The sequence below is a fragment of the Helianthus annuus genome, chromosome 6, assembly GCF_002127325.2.
Source record: "Helianthus annuus cultivar XRQ/B chromosome 6, HanXRQr2.0-SUNRISE, whole genome shotgun sequence".
In the NCBI taxonomy this organism is placed as follows: Eukaryota; Viridiplantae; Streptophyta; class Magnoliopsida; order Asterales; family Asteraceae; genus Helianthus; species Helianthus annuus.
The window spans coordinates 14,072,158-14,079,083 of NC_035438.2; positions in this window are offsets into that span (position 1 = coordinate 14,072,158).

Genomic DNA, 6,926 nt, shown 5'->3' on the forward strand with positions numbered 1-6,926 from the left:
GAAGTTTCAGTTAAAAGTTTATATTATTTACGATGCCATGCGTTTTTTGAATCTTGTTAGATTGGTTGAACCGTTCTAACTAGTAGATCGATAAGGCAAACCGTTCACTTTCAGGGGCAACAAGTTTTACCAAAGCCAAAGCAGACCGATCTTTTTGTTTTTAGCATTTAGCGATAGACAAACGCTCCTCAAAAATCCCATCCCCATGAAAGAAAATCATGGGTCCATCATTGTTTCCATTCCATGAAAACCGGCCAGGAATTGATAGAGGTTTGTTATTGAGAGTTGCAATCCATTCCATGAAAACCGGCCAGGAATTGATAGAGGTTTGTTATTGAGAGTTGCAATAGTGTCTATGAATTGACATAATGACATTTGATATCGCCTTGCTATCAGGGCCGGCGAATCCGTGCCGTCGCTCGAGGCCCAAATTTTTAAAGGGCCCGAAAAGTTTGTATAAGCTTTTATTTATATAGTAAATTATGTATTTAACATATGCATTCATTTATGGTACATAAAATTGGTGGTGGGGTAGTGAAAAAAACCATCATAACATAATGTAAAGGTCTCAAGTTCAAGTCTTGACTTCACCATGAAGGTTTAATTTTTTTAATTCATTTCCCCTTACCACAATTTTAAGCCCAGATTTTTATTTCGCCCAACGTCTAAATTATTTTAAGAGTTTTTGGAGACGGCTGCTTGCTATATTATTTAACAATAGATGCACTTGCTTTTTATGTGTTATCTATTTTTTACGATTCCATTTAAAACTCAATCTGTGTTGTTTTTGAAATCTTAATAAAAAAATTATATATGGAAAACACACAATCACTATTGAACACTATTGAAGTCAAATATTTTCACCTTTAGCTCTGGATTCAACCCACAATAATTAAAACAAACACATGCAACACAAAATAAATAAGTTTTTTTTTAAACAGCATTTTCGGAATGTTAAATAAAACAATACACTAACAGTTTGAATGTTACATTTTTGGAAATTACGAAAACTAAAAAACAACATTTTGAGAAAACTGCAAATTATGTAACGTTATATACATTTTGGAAATTACAAATTATGTTACATGTTGTGAAATCCACCCATTGTGTTTTAGGCCTGGAGTACCTTTTAGAAACTGAAAGAACAAACATGATCATGTTAAAGCATAAGCATGATCATGTTAAAATAGAAACATGGTCATGTGAAACTTAATTGCGTTTTAGCATGATCATGTCAGTTTAGTTCCAGGTCTAAAACTCTAGGTATAAAACTCTAGGTACGTATATACATACATACGTACATACATACATACATACATGCATGCATGCATGCATGCATACTTACATACATACATGCATGCACGCATACATACACACATACATACACACATACACACACACACATACACACATACATACAAACATACATACATACAAACATACATACACACATACATACACACATACACACATACATACATACATACATACATACATACATACACACACACACACATACATACATACATACACATATACACACACACATACACACATACATACATATATACATACATACATACTTACATACATACATACATACACACATACATACACACATACATACACACATATACATACATACATACATACATACATACATACATACATACATACATACATACATACACACACACACACATACATACATACATACATTTTTTTTTGGTAAAGGGTTATCCCGGTTAAATTTCATTCAACAATCAATAACAAGTGAGGAATAGTGTAAACCTCAATTCTCTAGAATGACATGCCATTACTAGAGTTCACTCAACAGGGCCGACTTTGGGCCCGGGAAACCCGTGCCGACGCCCGAGGCCCAAAATTTTAAAGGGCTCGAAAACTCTTTATAAACTTGTATATATTTATTAAATTATATGTTTAGTATGTGTATCCATTTATTATACAAAAAAGTATTGATGGTGTAGTGGCAAAAACCGTCTCAAAATAATGTAAAGGTCTCAAGTTCGACTCTTTGCTCCATCACTAAGTTTTTATTTTTGTAATTCATTTACCCTTAACCATAATTTTGGGGCCAATTTTTTTCGTCGCCTGAGGCCTAAATTTTTTTCAATAGTTTTTAGGGACGGCTCTGTCACTCAAACAAAACAAAAACAAGTGAGGAATAGTGTAAACCTCATACATACATACATACAAACATATATATACATACATACACACACACACACACACACATACACACACACATACACACACACACATACATACATACAACATACATACATAACCGGTACACTCAAGTTAAACGACCGTTATAAATCAACTTTAAATTATATATGTTCTATGAAAAATAAAACTCAAATCTACAACTTTTCAACAAAAAAAAAACACAACCAAACAACTAACCAACACCCCACTTTTTCCACCCATCGAACAAACCTCCTTTGTACCTAAGCTTTGGCCAAAGCGCAACCCTTAGGTACTAGGTCAACAGAAAATGTTTGACAGATTTAGTCCTTATTTGTTGACCTCCTATCTAAGCGCTGCACTTTGACCAAAGCGCAGCGTATATGTGTGTCTAAAAAGCCAATTGGGATCTGTGAATAGCCAAAACCTTCGTAGATGCTTTAATAACTACATTAAATTAACCGATTCCGTGCTAGTAATTTATTTCCACTTTATCTTTTGTAAGACTATAGGGTGTGGTCATGTCCCTCGTGACCACCATAACCCTCCACGTCAGTGTCATGTAACCCACCTCTAATCCACCATAAAAAACCACTACCGTAAGGGTGTGGTCATGACCCAAACCACTAGCACCTGATTTATTTTAATTTATCTTTGTCAAAAGAAAAAAAGAAATGATTTCTTGAAAAATAGAAATGAGGACCATGGTTGCCATTGTTTAATCCATGCAAACCATGGTGGATCAAGCAAGGGCTTGTATAGCCTTCCATTCATATTCCTAGATAGCGAATCATGTCCCAACCATGACCCCATACCTTTTAGCGTAAATGCTTTAATAAGTACAACTCAAAAGGTAACATGATCTTTTTTAAATCTACTATATTTACTATACTTTCGAAAATCTAATGGTACGATTTAGCGCTAAATAAGGGCCTAAACCGGCAAACTGCAAAAACCGAAAGGGCTGGTTTGGTCATTACGACCGGCTTGTTTTCGTTTCTTTAAAAAGTCGTGCTTGTCGGTGTAGCCTTTAAATTCTGGTAAAATTGACCTAATCGGACCATAAAACCTCCTCAACGAAGAACAATGGATGATGTAAAAGGAAATATACCTAAGATAACACCATCCACAAGTTTGTGAATCATGAAAAAAAATACCAAATTATAGGTCGTACAATAAATCATGAAAAAAAAAACATACCTTAACTTAAAAAAATAAAGAAAGAATGTGAGTGGGATACATGAAAAATTGCAAAAACATGCAAAGATTCCCCAACCAACTAGGATTGTGTCACCTAATCTTATGTCCTTGTTTCCCATCACAGTAATGAATTTCAATAAAATAAATAAATTTATAAATTATAAGTCTCGAGTTTGTTTGATATGGTACAGTAAAAGTTGATACAAGTTTAATAATGAAAACTTATTTATTAAGTTAAACACATATTAATTAACCGGTAGCAATATCAACCATTTTGTCAACAAATTACCATTTTCCTCCGATAAGTTTTATAATTCTACTTTGAAGAAAACTAAATTCTTATGATAACCTTGAATAAATATGGATTAGGCTTTTACTAATCATATACAAGCTTTGTGATTGTGACTAAAAACCTGAATACACATACCTCTAAAAAAAGCCCTCATGAAAACTGTTGATACAACAAATACAAGACCAAGGCCTGTAGCGATATCTCCGGGTAAAAGGGTTCAGGGTTTCAGTTAGCCTAACGCAGGTCATGGGGTCCCCCCACGTTTGCAAGACGTGGAGAGAGATTCACTAGTATTGTTTTTATCTTCCTTAGATCTTGAGCTGATTAGAAATCAGCCAGAAAGCGATCGTTGGAGAAGATGAATTATTTAGTGTGAAGAAGAGAAGCAAGCATGAAGCTAGTTCTCAAGAGGGAGAAGGAGAATCAAAGAGTTAGAGTGAAATTTGCTGATCCTGGAGTGAATGGCATGGTGGAATGGCCTGCATTTTATAGGGGAAGGTGTTTCTCAAAGGAGAAACCTGTAACTAGTGAATCTGTGCTTGCAGTGAGGGGTTTGCCCATTTTGGGGGTTGAAGGGTTTGGACCTGCGGACAAAAGGGTGTGCTCTCCCACATGTTCTGGTTGCGGCTGGGCAGAAGGTTTCACACGTTAAGTGTTGATGTGACCGGACACTGTGCTTGTCCTTTTTACTGTTCATGACCCTTGGACCATTTCCGAACCTTTTAACCTTTTAAGCTGTTGTGTCTCTAATCAGTTTATTAATGTTTGAGCTACCCCCGTCATCAGCCCCCCCAAGTCAGAGGTATTTGGGGTGTAAGCTCAAATGCTTCTGACTTTTGTACATGATTTTTATTGCTTAAAGGCTTCAAGGCTTGAAAGGTTATCAGGCGTCTAAGTTTTTTGGATTTGAATTTTGAAATGACAGTTAATGTGATGGATGGCAGTTTTTTGCCTTTTGCGTAATAATAACTGCTTATACTTCACTTTCTTTTTTCTTTTGATCGCCTCTCCCGGGTGCTAGCAAAGATCTGTATGTGAGTTATTCTTGTCTCACTAGATAGGAAGTTGAGGGTTTTTGTAAATAATGGGGGATCGATCTAAAGTTTAATCCGGTGGCTCCGGGTTTTAGATAAATCGATCGATCAGTGTCCCGCTGGTTCGATTGCTCTTTATTGTTGTCATTTCGAGTTTTCCAACTTGTGTCATTCGTTTTTGGTCTTTGTTATGAATATTTTAGAGTATTATCATGTGTCGCTTGGTTAGTTGTGTCCTCAAGGTCTTGCTGGGACTTTACACTTTGAGGTCTTGTGATATGGTATGACCCATCGTTGTTGTTTTAATGTTTCTTACGGTTGACCAAGAACGACTATTGGGTCACGTTTGAGACATCCCAAGTTGATGTTTGTTTGACTTCCTTAATGGTTACTACCGTTTGTTCTTGGAAGGACCGAATTTTCTGGATTTCTGAGTCCATTGTTTTCTTCAAGCTTGTTTGGAGGCACCCTGATGCTATGTTAAACAAGCTTAAGCCATTTGAGTCTGAACTAGATTGTTTAAAAGCCATTAGGAAGTATCCTTCAAGGCTTCATCCCTTTCCTGGACACCTTTTTAGTGTTGATGGGTGTGAGCACCTTGTGGGACAGGCCGGATCGTGACTCTGTGCTCATGAGGTATGATCAGGGTATGATGTTCTGTATAACAACCCTCGGTAAAACCGACACCCTCATTAATATATATCTTAAAATGTCTCAACATGTCTTTATATGCACCCCGTATGTGAAAACCGAGCAAAAATAGACTATAATATAAAAATAAATTAAAAACCCTAAAAAGTAAGCTGAGGCGGGCCGCGTAGGGCCTCACCTCAACTTAACGCGGGCCGCATTAGGATGTAACCGGACTCCGCTGAAATCATTAGTTGATGCGGGCCGCGTACGAGTTCGTTTAAGTTAATGCGGGCCGCGGGCGACCTAGAATGTGGCGCAGTCCGGTGATGACACGTGTCATCACCGTGTCAAGTCTAGAGGGTGACCCAGCCAAGCTACGCATTGACCGGAGGTCAACGCGGGCCACGTAGGCCTTGTGCTCATGTCACGCGGGCCGCGAGAGGGTGCGATTTCAACCCTATAAATAGAGGCCATCGGCCTTCAGTCCGTCTCGCTCATTTCCTTTCTTTCTTTCTAAATTTCTGTAGTGGCTTTATTATACCCGGGCGTTATACCCCCTAAAATAGCGAGGTTCTGCTACGATGTAAGTATTGTAACCCCTGGAGACGTATTAGATACGCTGCCCGATTGATCTAGGGTTCCGTAACGGCTGTCGTGGTTCTGCCCGACGTAGTCGTTGGAATGCCGTCTCGGGGAGGGTATTACTAATGTTAAAATGGGTTATTATACTAACACACGTGCATTTGTGTAATTTATAGATTATTCCCAGGAAATCATTTCTGAAAACCCTAAGACAACAATGTGAGTTGATCCACTTTTTGTAAATCTTTTTGTTACTGTTTTTACAAAACCTTAAATATCTTTCCATGTGAATAGCAGTTATTGAGTATTTGTAAGAATACAATTACAGTCGGTAAATTTGGGGTTTTGTATACAAAATTTGTTACCACCTGGTAAAGGAGTAACATGACCATAAGTCGGAACGACATTACCGTGTGGTGGTAATTGATATAACTTGGAAACAAATGTAATTGCGGATGCGCCCTCAATACTGTTCACTGTGAATTTTTATTTAAACCTGATTAAACTGGGATTCACTCACCAGTATTTCCCACTGACAAAATGTTTTTAAAACACGTTTCAGGTAACAAAATGTGAAAGCCAAGTAGAAGCCAGCTGGACAGCACTGAAGGCTTGGAAAAGTGGCAATAAAGTTACCTAAGAATAAAATGGATGTTTTTATTAAATAAAATAGGATTTATTCCTATGAAATTTTATGTACTGAAAACTTGGGTTTTACCATGTGTTTAATATTATACAATGAGGTGGTTTACTCTGATAAACATATTTCCTAACTACGGTCCTGATGAAAATTTCCGCTGCCAAATTGGATAAATAAACGTGATACCACCGAAACTGGCTCACGGCCGCCCGTTCCCGGGAACTAGGGATCGGGGGTTGTGACAGAAGGTGGTATCAGAGCTATGCCACTGATTCAGCCACAGAAGTGTTCTGCTGACATCAAAATTCAAAGTGTTAGGAAATAAATTACGGAAATA